The following is a 20,586-nucleotide window of genomic DNA, read 5'->3' as shown; positions in this document are numbered from 1 at the left end:
CTGTAGTTCTTTAAGGGATTTTTGTGTTTCCTCTTGAAGGGCTTCTAGCTGTTTACCGGTGTTCTCCTATATTTCTTTTAGGGTGCTATTTATGTCTTTCTTAAAGTCCTGTATCATCATCATGAGAAGTGATTTTAGATCTGAATCTTGCTTTTCCGGTGTAATGGTGTGTCCAGGATTTGCTATGGTGGGAGAATTGGGTTCTGATGATGACAAGTAACCTTGGTTTGTGTTGCTTATTTTATTACTCTTCTCCCCCTAACCCCCTGCCATCTGGTTATTTCTAGTACTACCTGCCCCTGCTAAATCTGACTGGAGCCTGTCCTTCCTGTGATCATGGTTGTGTCAGAACTCCTCAGAGTCAAGCTGTCTCTGTGATCCTGTGATCCTGTGACCTTGGGCTTGTTAGAGCACCTGGGAGTGGAGCTTTCTCTGGGTGTTGTTGGACTGGCTGTGGAGCTTGCACCCAAGGTCTGCTCAGGACACCAGCCCAGAGAGACCGGAAGGAACCAGCACCACTGGGCTGGCAGAGTTCCTGTGTGCCTTGTCCTGTTGATCCCAGTTACTCCTGATGTTGGGACAGATGTTGGGTCCTCCTCACCTCTGATTCTTGGCGTGTCAGAGCGCCTGGAAGTGGAGCTTCCTCTGGGTATTGAGGGACTGGCTGCAGAGCTTGCACCCAAGGTCTGCTCAGGACACCAGCCCAGAGAGACCAGAAGGAACCAGAGCCACTGGGCTAGCGAAGTTCCTGTGTGCCTGGTCCCACTGGTCCCAGTTACTCCTGGTGTTGGGACAGATGTTGGGTCCTCCTCACCTCTGATCCTGGGTATGTCAGAGTGCCTGGGAGTGGAGCTTCTTCTGGGTGTTTTGGGACTGGCTGTGGAGCTTGTGCCCAAGGTCTGCCCAGGACACCATCCTAGAGCTATAAAAGACATTTCTAAACTAGATGCAATTTTAACTAAGTAAATTTACATTAGGTTCACCGTGTTAAAAAGTCACTGTTACTACCAACCCAGTATATGCAAATCTGTAATAATTCCATGTATTGGCTGCATTATCGGTCTTCTTTATCTTCTGAAACAGTTTTAGTAGCATTGATCATAAAGAAATGCTACATGGACTTCAATGTATACATTTATATATATTTATATCTGTCCAATGCTGAATGTAGCTTTGCATGTTGTAAGGAACACACTGCTAATTCTTGACCAACTGGGTAAATGGGAAGTAGAAAAAGCCACAGATCATCATGAATAAACCAAAATTAATCACTGATGGATGCTGATTGGTAGTTCTTTTGCATGCTGAACAAAAACTGATTTAGATGATATAAACCTATGGTTTGATTCAGCTCAGGGAAGACCGATAATGATGGCTTCAGAAGTGACAAGGAACAGCAGAGATGCTCTCAGGCAGAGGATTTAGATTACATGAGAGCCAGGGTCTTGCTTCTACTGCCCATGTCTTCATCTCTGCATATAGAATCTGGAACTCATAGGAGGAACGTGATCGCGTATTTGCTGAGAGAATAGAAAAGAGGAAGAGGAAGGAAGGGAAAGAAGAGGGCCCTTTCCACTCTGTTGGCCCAACAGATGATGACGACAGTTGTCTCTAAGAATGACTGAGGATGGACAGATTTGAAAATTCTCTGCATGTTCCACAGCATATTTAGCATTTAAGGAGATAAGGCCCCTTTCTTGACTTGGCCCATTTTCAATGGATACCAGGAAGCTGTAGTCATTGTGCCACCTTGTGGTCATGACTAGAAAGTTCCTTTTCCTTAATGAAATAGATATTCCTCTCCCCTTCACCTGCACAGAGGTACCAGGAATGCCTTAGAAGAAACTTAGAGAAAAACAAATGTCAATCACCCCATGTAAAGTGTCACTGGGAACACAAACATCTATAGTCTATAGGGGGAGGTGTGCCAAAGGAGTATGGGAAATTTATCATTATTGACAAACAAAAACAGAAAGGAGAAACACCACAAAATAAATACAGGTTAGGTGCAAAGAAAATTCACAGAAAGAGCAGATCTGGGGAAGGGGGTGTTTCAGAGTGAAGTTATAAGAGAACATGACTGGAGTTGGGGTGTGCAAAGCACACCCCAACTAGGTTTTCTCTGATGGGAGCCATGGCACCTTAGGAAAGGAGCATCAAATGAGGCTGTAAAGACCAAAGCAAAAGCAGCAGCTAGACTTGGTGGTGGTGGTTGTGGTGGTATGTGTGTATGTGTGTGAGTGTAAGAGATCTCATCTGGGGAAACGGGACAATGTGGTCTGGGGAAAGGATTCAGCTATTTTCAGCTTCAGGTTCCTTAGCTATAAAGAGAGCAAGATCAAACCCTACTGGCCCACTGTGGACAGTCAGCAGTGCATAGGATACATTCTATGGGGAGCACTAGCAGTCAGTAGAATTTTATATAAGTTGAGCAATAGTGAAACCACTGAATTGCAGCTTATTCAACAGCTCCTGGAAAGTGAGCAATTATTTTATTTTATTTTAGAAAGGTTGTCAATTCCTTTACTGTTATTTCCCCCTAACCTCTATCAACCTCAAAATCATGTAGGGTCTAGTCTTTCATCTCTTAACCCTTTCCCCAGAAGGTACTATACCTTCCTAGGCAACTGAGTGAGGACACGACTTCAGGTTGGAATCACTTTTGGCTCTCCCTCTCCAAGTAGAACCAGGAAGGTACCATGACAGAGGAATGGACAGATGGACAGCATGAGGGCCATCAAAGATCAAGTAAAGAAGCACTACTCCAGGCTTAGCCCTGCTTCTCCAGACCTGGTCCCTGTGTGTGGGAAAGGTGAAGGCATGATTGGCCACAACCCTTTCTGGAGTAAACCAATTAAAGTTGTGGATGTTTTGCATGGCTGTGCCTAGTGTTTTAAAGCTGTTGCTGTAGACATGCTCCTAGCTCTTGTTCTCCATCAAGCTTGTATCCACGGTGGGAGGAATAACCAGTTCGTGCCTGTCCTAAAGTATCACTCACTGTGCTAGGAGTGCAGTCACCCTGAACCAGGGGCAGCCAGGACCCAAGGGTGATTGACCCACACATCACAGATGCTCTCGTTGGGTCGTATTCCCTGGAAGAAAGCTTCTAGATGGCAGAGGGACCCCGGAACCCTTAGAACTCAGTATCTATAGCCTAGTGGGCTGGAGTGGTTGAAGATGGGCAGTGGGTACAAGAGGTAGGAAGTAGTGTGGCCACGGGCATTACTACATTGAGGACGGAGATAAGCAAGTAAGAGGGAAGTAGCTGTCCCCACAGGAGGCCCTGCACTTGCTCTTGGACACTGCCATAACATCTGGGGACCTCTTAAGTAAGTGAAGGGACCAGGTGCTTTGCTCTGGGGAAAGGGGAGAAGGCCTGATAAGTTCACATTGAGAAGTCTCTTCCTCTATTCCTGAGGGCCCTGGAAGAGAACAGAGGGGGCACACAGGATTCTCAGAGGAGTTAGGAAGGGGTATAGTGCATACTCTCTGCTCCCCCTTGGAGCCACCTCAGCTGGGCTGCTCTCTCCAGTACAGGCTAATGAGGAATGTTGATCTTCTCCCAGGGTCCTATAGCAAAGATTTGATACTGAAACCTTCCCTGGATGGTTGTGGGATCCTGGGTGGCTCATAGGGCAGGCCATAGAGCACAGAGGGGCTCAGGTCCTTGGCAAAAAGCTGTGTGTGTGCCCCAGGTCTGCCATCACTGCAGGGCAGTGTCCTGAAGGTAAGATACCTATGCTGGGATCAGAGTCATACCCACTGCCCAGAAGTTGCCCTTGGCTTGGAGCTTCACATAGTCCTGGGGAACCTTATGGAAACAGAGGTTAGAGGAAAGGTTGTGGTGCATGGAGTCCTTCCAGCTCTCACAGTTGCCCTTGAAGAAAGGGACCACCACCTAGGCCTGATGGATGATCTGGGCCATCTTCCACCAGAAGAAGGAAGTATGTAGCCTGAATTTCCAAAGTGATCATAACCAACAAGGTGTGTGTGGGGGGGGTTATCTCTTCTTGCTCCTCTTGGGGGCCTATGAGGGAGGCTCTTCTTTTCGGGATCTTTGATGAGGTAAGGTAAAGCCCCATGCAAGGGAGGCAGCCCTGAGCTAGGGCCTGTCCCAGTAGAGGGCTCAGGGTAGCCGGACTGCATGTGCGGAGGCTGGCTCCCAGCCTGAGGCCATATTATCATAAGAGATCTAAGGAGCAGGGTGATGACTGGGATGAGCTTAGTGGCGGATGCTTGCCTAGCATGGATGAGGCCCTGCACTCAATAGCTGGTGCTACAAAAATATACATAAAATAATAAAAATAAACAGAACTCAGGGTGAGGGTAAAGAAGGACGGTGGCAGAGTGTGGGAAGGAACCCAATGTTGGGAATAAACAGGACACAGCAAAAGGCAAGGAGCTTACTACACAGGATGAAAACTCAAGAAGCTGAATGGCCTGAGGAAAATGGGGCCCTGTCAGGAAGAAACTGTCTAAGGCGGGCCCCTTAGTGCTCGCCCACTCCCTGCCACCACGCTGGCTCTGGATACTCTTCCTGATGCTTCTTTTCAGGAGCAGCCTTCCTTACTTCTCCCCAGCTCAGAAGATTCCTCTCTCCCACTTTGCTTTTCTTGGCTCTCCAGGACTTTGAGCAATCTTGGAAAGAGTTGTCTTTAGGGAACAGCAGAGTCCAGAGTTGAGGAAGGGGAGAGGATGTTTGGGGGCAGAATCAGGAAGTAACCCAGGCCCCAATCCTGACAGGCACTGAACTCACTGTCACTTTGCACTTGTTGCTTCACCTAGTAATGTCGCTGCCCTTAGTCATCAGGGTTGCCAAGAAAGCAAAGCAGGGGCATTAGTCTTCCAGGTTGGAGACGGTGAGGGCCGCAGAGCATTGTGTAAATGTGTGGTATGTCTGTAGGACTGTAACTTGAAAGTCCCTTGACCATGACCTGTGAAAGTCTTAATACTTCAGATTCTTCAACTGAAGTCTTTCAGAAAGTTGAAGTGCTAATTCAAATGGTTATTTTTATTTATTTATTTTTTTTTTTTGGTAATGTGCACAATCGCACTTCAGTTTACCTGCTTTGTGAATTCTAATTAATTTACTCTGACAGGAGAGTCCTTCTCTACCTTAACATGAACTCGTAATTTCAATGTAAAACAATGATAGTGATGATTCTGAACACGGTGGAGAAACGTGGATTCTGAGCAACCAAGCACATGTTACCAGTGCACATGCATCCAATGCTGCAGTACTAAAGCATGCACCACGCACCTTCTGAATCAGTCTTTTGATTAGAATAGTAGGTTGGACAATGGGATTTGGAGTACAGGGCCGATTAGCAGTCCTAGATCAATGGCAAATGTAAGGATGATGCCCAGGTGATTGTTAAAAGGAAGCAGTGACAGGTATAGGTAAGCAAGCAAAAGCATAGGCAATGTGGATCACGCTAGAAGTTCGGATATAGACATTCTCATGTACTACCTGGCTACTGAGGGTACTTCCTTGATATCCAAATGACCATGTGACTGACATGCCAAGGAAAAAACAGGCATTTTTCTGCCCACTCATTTTATACCTAAGATTAAGTTAAAAAGAATTACTAGAGAAGCAAACAATGCTTTTTGCAAAAGGCCACTTAAAAACTATAAACCTGCTAGCCAACTGGGAGAAAGCTAGACTGATGTTTAGTCACAAAGATTCAGCTTTTAGAAACAAAAGAAGCAACACAGAACTACACAGGAAGCTAACTATCCAAAGTGAGGCTTGTTTATGTTTATTTAAAGTGTATTTTACAACAGGAGGACCCAAGTCAGTTTTTTTGTTTTGTTTTGGTTTTGGTTTTTCGAGACAGGGTTTCTCTGTGTAACCCTGGCTGTCTTGGAACTCACTCTGTAGACCAGGCTGGCCTCGAACTCAGAAATCCCCTTGCCTCTGCCTCCCAAGTGCTGGGATTAAAGTCGCACGCCACCACTGCCTGGTTCCCAATTCAGTTTTAATGACTATTATAGACTTTTAAAAATGCAAAAGAAAAATCCATTCATAGCTTTTATGCCCTTGTGGGACCCTTAACATTGTACAAGAATAAGGTATTATTCTTTGTTCATATTTATGGTATCCTGATGTCTAAACATTTAATTCAATGATACATCTTTCAATTCATTCTTTTAAACTTTTTCCCCCTAAAAGATTACTGGGAAGCACAAGCAAACTGAGTTTTATGAACATAGAGGGGACCACTACAATGTGCAAAAAAAAAACCAAAAACCCACAAAAAACAATGTACAAAATCCCTTAAGTGTGGGCAATGTCTCAGGGCAAAAACTGGAACATAATGTCAATGATTATTAAGGGTAAAAATGGGGAAGGAGGACTGTGTGGGTCAAAAATGACAAGACATGTTATCAGCTAACTATTGGCATGAAGGTATGGAGGCATGGGCCTTACGAGATGCGAGCCATACAACAGCTAAAAGGATTAAGGGATACCAATGAACATGTGAATACCAAGGTATCTGGTGAAACATAGGATCCTGTTTTTTCCAGGATATAATAGGTACACTGTAATCACACCTTTAGAGTCTGTATATTTTAGAAAGACCTAAAACAATATACAAATAACATGAAACTATTTTATATTTTATAAATGGTCTCCAGGAGAGAGCTGTACTTGAATGGAGGAGTGGTTGAAGCAAGCCTAATTGCTCTGGTGTTGTCAGAACTGGTTATAATATAAGAATTAATTCTACTCCTTTGTCAACTTTTGTCTATCTTGTATTGGCCCACAATAAAGAGTTCAAATGATCTGTAAAGTCAGCATTCCCCTTAATGTTGTACAGTGAACCTGTTGTCTATATGCTAAAAACATCGTGGTTCTGTCATGAAAGATAATGCATAGTGTCAAAGACAAACAATTTCTGTACAATGTATGATGCTCACAGCTTCCAGGAACTAAGAAATGCCCACAACTGGTTTTGAGGCTTTAACTCTGCTGTGGGGATCTTGGACTAGTCACCTGTTATTCTACTGTGATAATGATATTACTGAGGCTAATTTATTTTCTTAGCATGAGCTAGATATATAAGTAACACTGTAATACACACTTTTAGTAGTCACAGCTTCCTCCAAATGTAGCCTTTGCAGGGGTTGGAGGTTGAGGTGGTGGTGGTAAGAGGGTGAGTGCAATAATTATTCTCCGGGATGCTTTCTAGGCAGATGACGTTTTATGACATAGCTCCTAACTGCTGTACAATGTTTGTTCAGACACTTCACCACAATTAATCCTATAGGCTGTTCTCAAAGAGAGTAAAGAAAGCTGGTGGTCTATGGTCCTTGCCCTCCCATGTCAGTTCAGTAGGAAGACTCGACACACACAGGATCGGACTGAACTCCTCGCAGGTTAATAAGGTGGCTAGATCAGGTGGGGGATACAGAAGAGAGGGCTCTCTTGTCCAAGGAGTTGTGCTTTTCAGGGTCTTATGCCTACAAGGTGACCCTGACCTCTAGCCACAGAGCAGAAGATGATAAGACAAGTAAGAAGACAGTAGTCACAGTCACCTTGCAAAGGGCAAACTCCACATAGCTCAGGAGTTCTACTCACCTTTGGGCTAGTAGTCCCTAAAGACATTTGGGACAGTCCCCAAGGCATTTGTGAAGGCAGCTCTCAGGCTGGTCTTCTAACTCGTTCGCTTTGTGTCCAGTGTGTAATGTTCCCCCTAACTAGAGCAGGATTTCTGTCTAGTTATCTGACCAGGTTTTTCCAGGCTGTTCCTCATTGTTACGGTTCCTATCCAAATGCCGTTTTGTCTTTGCTGCTGTCTCCAATGGTCCTTGTTCATCCAGCCCCTCAGAACTATTCATTCTTGGATTCCTTCTTACTGCTTCCCCACCACCTGCCAGTCTGAGGAAGCCCTGTTTATAATCTGAAAGGATATAGCTTAGAACCTAACTCAAAGCAGGTATTGCTCAGTCTGCGGTATATATAAAACACAGGGGGAAAACCCTGAGATGTATGGAGTTGGCTTATATAGAAAGAAGTATGGAGGCCCACAAAAGAAGTAGAGATAGTGGCTTCATTAGTGTGAAGCATCACATCAACGGTACCACGGGAGGGAACTGGTGCTCAGAGATAGCATGCACAGAGGGGTGGGTGGTCAAGGAGCCTGGCACGTTCCAGGAAATGCCAATGTGCTAGTGAGCTAGGACAGGTGGAAGAATGTGCCACCAAAGGAAAATACAAAGGAGGTGACAGAAGGAGATAGGAAAGCAAGAGGCTAGAATGTGGAGTGATGACACTACAGACCAGACCCATGGGAATAATAAAGATGTCCCTGGATTTGATTCCGGGGGGTGGGGGGGGCGGAGATGTACTGTTTTCTTTCATGGTAGGCTGGATGGCAAGAATGGGGAGATAAAGGAAAGAGACCACACACAAAACACAAACTTTTCTCACAAAGCTGGCTCTGTTGAGGAAAAAGACACCAGGGTTGGGATGTAGGGAGAGAGGAAGAGTGGGAAATTCCGGTCCGGGAAGGGCAGCCTAAGTTGGGCTGATATAACAGGTTGTCTGCGACAGCCCCTACATGCCACACATAGCATATGGTATAGCCACCTCACCTAGACAGCTAGATATACTCTCCCTGGGGCTCTGAAGGGTTAGGCAACACTACAGAAATCCAGAAGCAAAGAAATGCCAAGTAGAGACTATGCAGAAGGCAGTTTGCTTTGGAGTGGAGGCAGGACACCTGGTGAAGGGGTCAGCAGAAGTTAAGGGTGGAGACTGCAAGGAGCGGACTGACCATAGTACTGAATCGCACTGCATTAGCAGAGGCCCGGCTTGAAACTCAGTGAGTCTCTCTCCCAAGCACGATAAAAACCCACAAGGTGCTGCTGAAGGAAGACCTGACAGAGCACAGCCTTTGTCTCAAGGCTAGCCTCCCTTGCTAAGTGTCTGCCCACTGTCATCCTGATACTTAGCCACGGGACAGAGCTCCATGGAGCTGTCTGTGTACCTTTGTTCCAGGGCTATTCCTCTGTGAGCCTAGCTCTCTTGTTCTTTCTCCACCTGTCCACTGTGATTATGCCTCTACAACAGAAGTGCAACTCCAGTTCCAAGTGAGTGATCATGTGTAGTTTTATGATTAGAAGCATGAGTCCTAGGGCCATTACTGATGTCTAAGCTGCAAGCTGTAGGGGTGCTGAGAGCCAGGCATTATTGAAAATAAATGTCCACATCTTTCTGGTGAGCATGGACCCAAAGGGGAATACCAGAGCAGAGGCTCCTATGTCAAAGTGGGAGTATGCCTCATACCTTCCTGCTCAAGTTATTCTGGATTAAGAGTTTAAGTTTCCTAACCCCAAATCCTCTGCTTGAACAGCTCAAAACTTTCTACTGCACATGGAGCAAACTCTGAGGTTGGCTAGGAGCGCTTGCTCTGGTCAGACCTAGCACAGCCATCTCCTCAGAAACACTCTCTTTAGTACACCAGACAAGCAGCACATTTCTGCCTCCTTCTCCTGGTGAAACCATTTCTTTCCCTGGATGTCATTCTCTCTTTTTTTTTCCTTGCCTATTTCTAACTTGTGCCTTTCCCAAAGCCCATCTCAAGTTTCCCTTCTCCCTCTCAAGAATAATATAGTCTTTGATATCTATATTATTCAATGGATATTTAAACACGCACTACCTTTGTGTTCTTTTGGTATGTATACCCACCATCTAAATGGCAATTTTAAAAGCAAGCAAAAAAAAGTGCGCAGTAAATATAGGTACCCCAAAAGAGTGGCCTAGGTACCCGACAGAATGGATCAATGTCAGATACCTACTATCATTCTAAGCAGTGGCCTGGTGCTCTGCAGCTGAGTGAAGGCAAGAAAGCTAAACTCCGCACTTAAAACACTGTAAAGTCTTGTGGTTTTAGATAAATCTGTACAACTGCTTACATTGCTTTGTTAAAATAAGGTCAGGTTTTCCAGTCTTATCTGCGGTTACTATGAAGAGGAATAAGATGAAGCAAATATTTTTTTTTTTTAAATACACTGTAGCTGTCTTCAGACCACCAGAAGAGGGGGTCAGATTTCATTACGGATGGTTGTAAGCCACCATGTGGTTGCTGGGACTTGAACTCATGACTTTCAGAAGAGTAGTCAGTGCTCTTACCCGCTGAGCCATCTCACCAGCCCCGGTCTTTTTTTTTTTTTTTTTTTTTTTATAAAGATTTATTTACTTATTAGATGTAAGTACACTGTAGCTGTCTTCAGACACCCCAGAAGAGGGCATCAGATCTTATTTCGGATAGTTGTGAGCCATCATGTGGTTGCTGAGATTTGAACTCAGGACCTTCAGAAGAGCAGTCGGTGCTCTTAACTGCTGAGCCATCTCTCTAGCCCCCAGCAAACAGTTTTTATTAAAAGTGGTAACATTTCGGTACTGATTCAATATTTAATCACATTTTCATGGCAATAAATTTTTAAAAATATAAAATAGTATTTACAGAGATGAAGGAAATTCCCAACCCTCTAATATGAGGAACAGTACAAAGTAAAGCACTTGACCTTGGTCTTTTAATCAGGGACACACATACACTGTACTGATTCCTTTTACGCCCAGCTGCACATTTTGGCCTTAGAAGCTCAATACCTAAAATTAACCAACCTAAGCAAATACTTTCTACTGCTACCATATAGAATTACATTGTTTACTAGAGCAAAACCATTCAAAACTTCTGAAAGGAACAGTGACCATTCAAAAATCAGGTGGCTTGGCCAAAAATCTATCTGAAAGAAATTGTGTCTGAGATTCATACTGTAAAACAAAACTTAGATTTAGAATATTTTAAAATCTCCTTTAACTTACAAAGCAGATACATTTTTCACCAATCCCTTATTTCTTAGTAAGTATTCTTACAACACTTTCTAACTTGAGCTACTCTGCAAACTTTAGGACTAAAATTTTAATTTTTGGAACAAATTTATAACTATAAATATGCTAATTTTGGTATTGACATAACTTAGGTTTACACTAAGAAATTAATTTATAATTAGCTTCTATAGCCTGTCTATATTGAGGCTTACTTAGTACTTGTTGTACACCCCTTTCTTACTCACAGAGTGCTCTGAAAATGAAATGAGATAGGACAGGTAAAAGCAAGTGAATAATCCTGTGATCTAGCCCAAGTGCTTTATGGCTGAAGCGCAGTATCAATACTTAAGTATGATGGCGATATAATTTAAGTCATATTGGTCAGTGATTCAGAGAATAATGTAACCCATCAAGTTGGGTTTCCTTTCCTTTTAAGCAGAAACAGCCCCATCCCCTGCCTGTGTGTGTGTGTGTGTGTGTGTGTGTGTGTGTGTGTGGAGGGGGAGAGAAGGAGAGAGGGAGAGAGAGAGGGAGGGAGGGAGGGAGAGAGATTGGGAGAGGGAGATCGTTTTTAGTTTTGCTTTTACTAGGAAGAACTTGTAATTAGAACTTGGCTAACATTAGAAGTCTCATGACGTTTCTCATCTTTACACACTCTGCACCTCTGTGTTCTTACTTGACTACTTTGAAGCCACATTTGAAGCACTAGTCTAACTCTGCTTTATTTAGTGAAACGGCAGACTAGACAAAGAACAGCATTTACCTTTAAAGTTTTCCCAAATTTTCCTTTTTTTTTTTTTTGGCAGCAGAGTACCGTACTTCTGAGCTGCATGATTTCTAAGAACCTAGCTGGAGTACAGCATCACACACAGAGGCAGAGCATACACAACAGTGTCTGCGCTCAGCTCAGCCTGCACGCTTCTTTTCCACGAGTGCTCCAGAGCCTTACCAGTTGATAACACAGTAACTGTGTGCCTGCCGCAGTGGCACTGCCATACACAGGGTGGCAGCACTGAGAAGAGAGCAGAGCCAGGCAGCAAGCACACTTGGATGCCAATGGAAGCACACCAGTGTGTCTGAATCCTGATTAGGAAAAAAGTTCGTAGACACACGGGCACTTTGATCCTAATTAACAAGTTCCTTTTAATTCTGGCAAAGGAATCAGGGTCTGCAGAAAGGCTATCCCGAGTCAGCCTCAGAACGGGATCCTTTCTTCTCTTCTCAGATGCTCTCTCCTCCTATTCATGCAGTGACCAATAATGGGTGAACTGAGTATAATTTCATTCATGTATGACGCAGGGCCAATGTCGAACAGAATAGCTATACCTGCAGTGCCCATATTGAGCTAACCTGAGCTATGATTTAAAGTGCTTCAGGACAGCACTTTCTTTTAAGAACAGCATGCTGTGAGAACAGGGCATGCTTAAGAAATAAAAGTAGTACAAAAAGCTTAAATAAAACTGAATTAAGTCTTAATATCCACAAAGAATACTTCTGAAGAAAACACTGATAACAGTACTTTTAAAAAAACCACTGAAGTAGCACTGTCCTAATAACCAGGTAATAATTAAAGCTCCCAGACACAACAGATGTGCAGCTCGGCACTAGGCTGTTAGCACTTTTCTTAGAAAAATAATCAAAATGATTGAAGATACTAAGTTCTTTGATGTTATTTTGACCATTTAAAATACGTTTACTATCAAAGGACAAATGCTGAAGACCTTCTGCAGACCTCTGCACTTTTTGACTTTATATTATTATTATTATTTTTAACAATTACTTTATTTACAAACTTTTGGGACTGAAAAACAGACTCAGAAACAAAAACCAATTCTTTTGATTAAAATTCTGTCATTTCACCAGGAAATCAATTTATTCAGATAAATATTTAAATCCCTTTTTTGTCCAACTAAGTTTACTATTTGATGGTTTGTTTTCATCTCAATTTGGGTAAACAACTATGGCAACACAACTTCACACACAGTGCTGTGATGCATGAGAAATTATTTCCGAGGAATGCCTTATACTTCTTTTTGTTTTTTAGAACTGTGAAAGAAGTCCCTGGGAAGGCTGGCCGTGCACTCTCCACAGAGCAGAATGAAGTCAGCTGTCTGCACAGTATCAGTTCTGAGGATGCACAGCTTTACGAGGAAGCAGAGCATAGCCTGTCACTGGGTTCTACAGATGTATACTGTACTCACCGGGAGGGACTTCAAGTAAGAACCAGCAGGGCTGTTTTCACCACTCTTGGGATAACCTACTTTACTGTATGGCCGACTCTATCTTAATGCTGAAATCACATGCATTTACCAACAACTTTTAAATAAAATACTAATATTAGAAGAGAAAGACAACCAAGACAGAAAATTTACTCAATTAAATTATCCCAGATAATAAGAAATTACCAAAACACGGGAAGAACATTTTAAAACATTTACTTAAAGAATTTTAAAGGTGCTAGGAAAGCAAATTTATATTTGAGGCTGAGCTTGCAATCTGGCACACTGGACATATCAGTGCTGATTTAAAGAATATGACATGTTTTACTCACACATGTAAAGTAGCATTTTTTCAATGAACTTAAAAAAATTATAACAAATTTCATGTCAATATAATAGAGCTAATTTCTCTTCTTCAGAGTGGTACACTCCCAGAAATTATACCTAGAAAATGCAAAAGGCAAGGGAATACACTCTTATACAAATGCTGTTCTACTTCATTGCCTTAAGACAAGACACGAGAACATTTTTATTATAACTTCTTTGGGCATGATGAGAATTAATTTGGGTTCTGTAATTATAGCGTTAAGACAATACAAGAAAATAAAATTGATTTACTGAGAAAACTTAGCAGAGTAAAATCAACTGGTGATGTTTTGAACCTGCAAAGTTAAACAACCTTAAGCTTCCAGTTTTGGTTTCTTACAATTCTCTTTCTCAAGAACAACTGATTGACGTGTCTTCAGAGAAACAGAAATGATTGGAACACTTTCTGATTTTGCCTTTTACACAAAAGATTTATAGTCCTCATTTAAAAACTGATTTTTAGTTTCTAAAAAGAATGTATCTTAAAGATTCTAATGCCCACTGATCAGACATTAGATATTTTTTAAAAATCAGATGGCAGCTTTTACTCTGAGAATTAATATTTTCATACTCAGAAACTATAACATAGGAGATTGTAAACAGCTTACATGCACTACACAAACGCTAGTATGAGACAATAATTTAAGTATTAACAACTGAAAAGCTTAAAATGATACTCTCCTGCTCAAAGACAGATCTGAAGACTGCCAAGCTCTCTCACCCACCACTGCATGAGAGCTCCTGCATGCTCTGAGCAGCTTCCAGAGCTAGAGGGAAATTCTACTTCAGATAGCACAATAGGTTTCAATTCTCCTTTAGAAAACCAACTGCTAACTAGTGAAGGAGAAAGAGAAATGCTTTTAATCAGCAGCTCACACCTTAAAATATCCTAGAAATTAACCATCTTATTGGTGAAATACTCTTATCTTTATCTTGTCAAAGTTTTTAAAGTGTTAATAAGACTGTGAGAAATTATTCAAATTGTCCTCAAAAAAATCCACAGAGCAAAACTATACTTAGACTGAGGCTTTAAAATTTATTTTACTAACCTAAAAAAGTTTTGAGCTTTCTGATAAATAACAAGGAAAGTATTTTTCAATGATTCCTAAGGCTCTCAGACCATTTCACATTGCTACATATTTAATAATTCTTTAAAATCTCTTTAAAAACAGCAGAAAATGACTTTCTCCTCCTCCTTTTGTTAAAAATGAATTTCAAATCATCACTAGAAATCGTTATTAGGGTTTAGTTTAATCCACATCTACAGAGGACGGGGCAAAGTCTTTGGAAAGCTTCTTTCAAAAGGTGATTACAGATCCTGCAATTTGCACTAAAAATATTCTCTGATAAGATTTCCCAAAGTACCACTCTAATTCTTTTCTCTTCTTTCCTTTTCTTTCTTTGGTAAACTTGTGAGTTTGCTTTGTAGTTGGTTATTCTTTATTCATATAAGTTGAATTTTAAATTTACCATAATTACTACTTTATTCTGAAATTCTTAGTTTTCCAGTTTCTCATCATTATTTTTGAACATTTTAGTTTACACTAATGTTGTACAATATTTCCATTGTTCAAAAATATTAATATTTAAAAGTCATTAAAACCATATTTTTGTTCTCTGATCTTCATATTTCTAGGTTTTCTACGATTTTAAATTAGGAAAAGGTTCCACTTTAAAAATAAGTCAAGGAATATTTTCAGCAGACTATTTTCCCTATGAACCTAGGATATAAGTGCAGAAGTTCACTCACATGCACTTTCATGGGTAGTTATCTCAAATTCCCAGCACATACTGTGGTTAGTTTTAATACCAAGATCCTGTAGTAACTCTGTTTACAAGACATTCAGGGACTTTTAAATACTAACAATTTTAGTGTAATATCATACTACTTCACTTTTTAAAAATGAGATATTTGTTTTATAACATTTGTTTTATAACATTGATATGCACTTTAAAAAAGTAAAATCCGTAAGAATGACAAACACCAATATATACATAAAAATCAGGATACAAAACCATTCAAATGCCTTTGATATGCGAGCGTCATCCTCTCCTAGTCAACTCTCCCCTGTAGGGAGTAGACATAGACAGGAGGGCACGCTTGGTAGAATGCAAACCTCAGGGAGATAGGCCAATGAATTTAAAAATAAAAATCAAACTATGCCTCTGTAATAATTTCTATTAAGCTTTTATACAAATATATTTCTTATAATGCCAAATTTTAATAATTACACACCATTTTTTCATAAAAATTTATAACCTAGAAATACTCATTTACTTTCTCAAATTAAACCTGAAATTAAATTTACACATGAGATATAAAAGTTGCCTTGATGTGAAGGAAAAGCAGTAACCTAGTAGATTTCAGATTTGAGAGTTTCTAAAAAGGCTAGCAGGGAAATGATTACAAAAAAGCAACAATACATCACTTCTACTGTGTCCTTGTACTAGAATGGAAAAGAGCTCTTCTTCATGAGTTCTGAAACCACAGTGAACCTTACAGTTCATCAATCTAATGTACCTTGCTCTGGAATTGAACTTATTTGTAAATACTGTTCTAAGGGTAACTAAACACTTACTAATTACTTAAATATACTGCCTACATTAATTCCTGTTAAAACTAAAGAAATAAAGGTCCACCTTTGTTTTCAAGCAATGACTGACATGCTTTCAACATAGTCTGTGTTCCAGAAAAAAAAAATGTTTATCAGGTTCTTAAAACACTTTAAAAGATGGCTTAAGGGACTGTTTTCCCCTTTCACCCTGAACAGATCTACTTGTTTAACTTTTGCTTGACAACACACTTTTCTCCTTCTGAAACTCTCATCTCATGAGTAACAGGTTAATTTTTTACAGGTTAAATTCTCCAAGAACAAAATTGCAAATAAGTAATATTAAAGCATTCCTAGAAGGATGAACATTTTGATTATACAACTTGAGTAATATGATTACTGAAGTAAACTTCAAAGGCAGGCATGGCATAGGTCTCAGTTGTTTGTCTTTTAAAATCCCAGTTATGATAGGAACATGACATTTAATTTAGAAAACAATAGCTTAATCCTTAGGTAAATTTCTAGAATGTCATATGAAAATGTACATAATAATAACCAGGACTATTATAATAATGAAGGAAAATTACCATTTTTGAATTGATACTAAAACAAAAAAAACACTCTTAAAATTTCAAATTATATCGATAAAGGCAAATTCAACTACTTTAACTACAAAAATGTCTGTTTCTTGAACTATTTTGATTATCATATATAAATACACAGATATGGAGTTTTATCAGAATTAGCTCACATCCACTAAATCATCCACCACAGCAGGAAATATTCTTTTCAGAATTTTGAGTAGTGACCTTGGGCACCTAAGCCTCAGAGAAGAATCTTACTCTGTGGGGTTATTCTAACTCTAAGTGAAGTAAGAATGTGGAGCACGAGATATCCTTAGATTATTTCTGCGAATTGGTATAATTTAACAGGACTTCCAGCAGAGGAAGTTCAATAGGCAGGGTTTCTAAGGCATCAAGAAGCCTTAATACAATCAATTCAAATCAAGCTATCGTGGCACTCCCTATCGAAGCAAGACTCGAAGAGTTACAGGTTTTCATCTGGACATTATGAGTGTATTTTTTTAATTTCAAAAAGGAGCTGGTTTTACCAAACTCCAACAAAGTGTATATCACTCTATATGAGAAAGAATAACCTCTATTTTAATAGGCGAACTTCTGTTGAGGTTGACAATAAAGAATGGGATCCTATTTTTAAGTGTCCAAACACCTTAAACAGCTCAATGAGTTAACAGAACCAAAAGCAAAACGTGCCTTGTCTTTTACTGACACTGAATTTATTGGTAATAGTATTTGGTTTGTCAAAGTGGCAACTGCTCAGTATCTGAAAGTCTCATGTATTTTAAGCACAAAACATAATCCTAACTACTTATAGTCAAAGTAACTATCTTGAGCCAGCAACATAATGAACATGCAAAATAAACTTGAGAGGGTTTTATAAGTAATGATGGAATTCTGAAACCTTGGGACACAAGGCCATCTTCTTCACTGACACCTTTAGTCTCTTCCCAAGGCATTATGATTGAACAGTGACTGTGACACTGTGCTTTCTTAGTGCCTTCTTAGAAAGCTGTAGTTGTTCCCAAAGTGGGAAAGCACAGGATGATGTGCTCACAGGTCACTCATAGTGTTTCCATGGATGGATTTACAGAAGGGTGCTGGGAAAAGTTCAGTTAGAAACAGGAACTGACATACAATGGATTTTCACAAAATGATTTTTATGCAAAATGATTTTATGGCAAAAGAGAACACTGTCTAAGAAGTCTTAAAACTCAGTTCTAACTTTGGTCCATTTCTATAAACTGTAAAAACAAAGCAAAATAGAGATTTATTTCCCAAACTCCATTCGCCTGTGGAAACCGAATAAGTAGTTTCCATCCCAGATTAGTCATAATCTTAAATACTGTACAGTTAATAATGTACACATTTTACCTTTTGAAAATACTGTGGACATCTAAGACACAAGAGCAGATAGGAGCTAACAATTAGTAAACATTTCCTGTTAAACACAAATCATTCCAGCTGAAAAGATGCAAACCCATAGGTTTCAGGATATTCAATCATCTTCATTTTCAAAGTGCAAAGTTATAACATATGCGTAGGATGGACTTTAAAATTGAATGTATATGTAAACTTTTCCATGGTCTTCATGAGAGCCACTCCTGCCTCCCCAGAAACGTCTACTGCTTACAATGTTAAGGAATCTTCACCACTTTGCCTGTAATTTTCAATCAGAAGTCCTCAGTGTACCTGAAGCCAAACTGAATATTAGGTATTTTACAAAATAGCTGTAAACCCCCATTATGGGCATACATGGCTCTTTGATCTCACTGCACAGAATTCATAAGTGTTCAATAGTGCTATACCATTACACCACACACCTTCAACTTTTTCCATTTTTCCACAATTCCTTCCAAAATCAGCTTCCAGAGCAAAGCAATGTAACATGAAAAGTTTCTGGGAGGGCTTGTTACATAAAAGACCAGCGTGGATGAAGACTAAGCCACACACACATCCGTCTTCTGCTGGGCTTGTTTATCCCTCCTCTCCCTCCATCACTCCTAAACGTGGGTGCACTTGAGTAATGGAAAGAGAAGGCTCTTCCATCACCACGAACTTCCAGCACCTCTGCCTTTGGTCCTCAGACAGTAAGTCTGCATAGGTGATGAAAACCCTAAGAAAAGAGAAGCTGTCCCTTTAAAATGCCCTGCTCTGTCCCAGATCCCACGTGGAACCAACATCAGCAGCACTTTCCCACTAACATCAATGTGATGCAAGAGGCACCATCCTTTTATATACATAAAACCAGAAAACTTCAGTCCAACATTCCTTAGTGAGGGCGAACAGGTGAAGCAAACGTGTCAGGAAGAGAGAAAACAACCCCCCACCCCAGAAGGTTCGCCAGTCTTGCCCTCCAGTCTCTCTGGGCAACAGCACCTTTCTACCCCTCCTCTGGAGAGCCCAGTTTAAAGAAAGGAGGGAGCCACTAACAAAACCCGAGGCATAAAAGCGACGAAAATGCAATCTAAAGCCGGAAAGGTTTATTCTTCCAATCACACATATTAACTCTATTAAGAAAATGGCATCACTTTTTTTTCCTACCCCCAAAAGCAAACCCCTCAAAGATCATTAAAAGGGAGTTATAAAATAGCAAATATAGTGTTTATCTTATCTCAGATCAGTACACATTACCAATAAGTTTAGTAGTTTCTGCACTACCACCTCCCCCTCCCTCCCCCTTCTTCTCTTGCATTGGATTTTCACGTTTTCTCATTGTCGGTGGAGTTATAAAAGGCTTTTGCCCTTCGAAAGTTTTAAAAAAATAAATAAATATTAACTCCTTGGTCCCTGCAAAGTCCAAATGGACTTCAGGGGAAAGGCGGTTCACACTTTTACCTTTAGCGAGAAAGGGGGGAGCATCCCGGATTTTTAGGGATTTTTTGCGATTTTTTAACAATTTTTATTTGGTTATATGCCTGAGTTCTCCCTCCATTTTGGTTGTTTATGATACTGACAACAAGCTGTCCCTGCTCCGTCCCGATCTCCTGCTTTCATTTAGCACCCCCTCCCCCTACGCCCCCGCCGCCACCCGGCTGGGTCCGGCGCCCCGCGGACCCCGCACCCCGACTCGGCTCTCCCACCTGGGCAGGAGGGCAAAAACAAATGCATTTCTCCAGAAAAGAAAAACCTCTTCGGAAAAGGGGGCAAAGTTACCCCAAGTCACTCCCAGTGCCCCCCAAATATTGCCGACCGCGGGTCTCCGCCAGGCCCTTTGGGAAGCGACCTTCCCCCGGGATGTTTTGGTGGAAAACGCGGAGAGTTTCCTCTCAAAACCGAATTTATATTAATTTTTCCCTTATTTTTCGGGTCTCTAATGTCTTCCGCTCTCGCTGCTGCCGCTGCCGCTGTCACAATATTCACAGCACCAGAGAGGAGGAGGAGGAGGTGGAGGAGGAGGAGGAGGAGGAAAACTTTTCAAACTTTCCAGACCCTGAATAAAAGGTTTTTTTTTCCCACCGACCTCACCTTCGGGTCCCCAGTCGCGTCGCCCCCTGCCTTGTCAGCAGCGACCTCGGGAGTCCTCGCAGCCCCGCCGCACGGTTTTATTTGATTTTTTTATTATTATTTTTCTCTCTGGGGTCCTGAGCAGGGGCTGGGAGTAGCACAAACTTTTCCTCCTCCTGCCGCCGCCGCGGCTCCTCTGCCCCCTCGGCTAGTCCCATAATTTAAATAACCCTGATATTCCTCCCGCTAAACGCCTCCCCGCCGCCCCGGACCCCGGGAGAACTCACCGCAGGGCTTTAACATCCTCCCTCCGGCCCGTCCGCCGCCTTTACACCGCCCGCGGAATTTCTAATAATTTTTTTCTCATATTTCGGGCTGGACGCGGCGGGCCTGGAAATTGTTTCCTTACGCCTCTTTCCAGCAGCCATTGTAGTGTATGCGCTGCCCCTGCAGCTCAACTTGCAGCTGCCGCCGCCGCCGCCGCCGCCGCCGCAGCCGCCGACGTCGCGCCCACCGCCGCCTCCCCCCCGCCCGCTCGGCCGCCGCCCCCGCCCCGCGCCCGCCCGCCGGCCCGCCCTGGC

At 41.7% G+C, this 20,586-nt stretch overlaps 1 protein-coding gene and 1 pseudogene across 6 annotated transcripts in view; both read right to left on the bottom strand.

Moving 5' to 3' along the window:
* The window catches only part of Plag1 (PLAG1 zinc finger), a 48,971-nt gene that overhangs the window by 28,190 nt on the left and 195 nt on the right, over nucleotides 1-20,586 (bottom strand). For 5 of the 6 annotated variants that reach the window (XM_031366708.1, XM_031366706.1, XM_031366711.1 and 2 more), the window contains exon 1: nucleotides 20,293-20,525. The gene's annotated coding sequence lies outside the window, so the exon portion shown is untranslated. Of the gene's footprint in view, nucleotides 1-20,292; nucleotides 20,526-20,586 lie in introns of those variants that run through there. The other variant, XM_031366707.1, reaches the window with a different exon arrangement.
* On the bottom strand, nucleotides 1,937-5,850 carry LOC116088120 (annotated as a pseudogene).

Source organism: Mastomys coucha, unplaced genomic scaffold, assembly GCF_008632895.1.
Source record: "Mastomys coucha isolate ucsf_1 unplaced genomic scaffold, UCSF_Mcou_1 pScaffold14, whole genome shotgun sequence".
Lineage (NCBI taxonomy): Eukaryota > Metazoa > Chordata > Mammalia > Rodentia > Muridae > Mastomys > Mastomys coucha.
The sequence above is the reverse complement of the archived record's forward strand: the minus strand, read 5'-3'. Positions and strand labels throughout refer to the sequence as shown.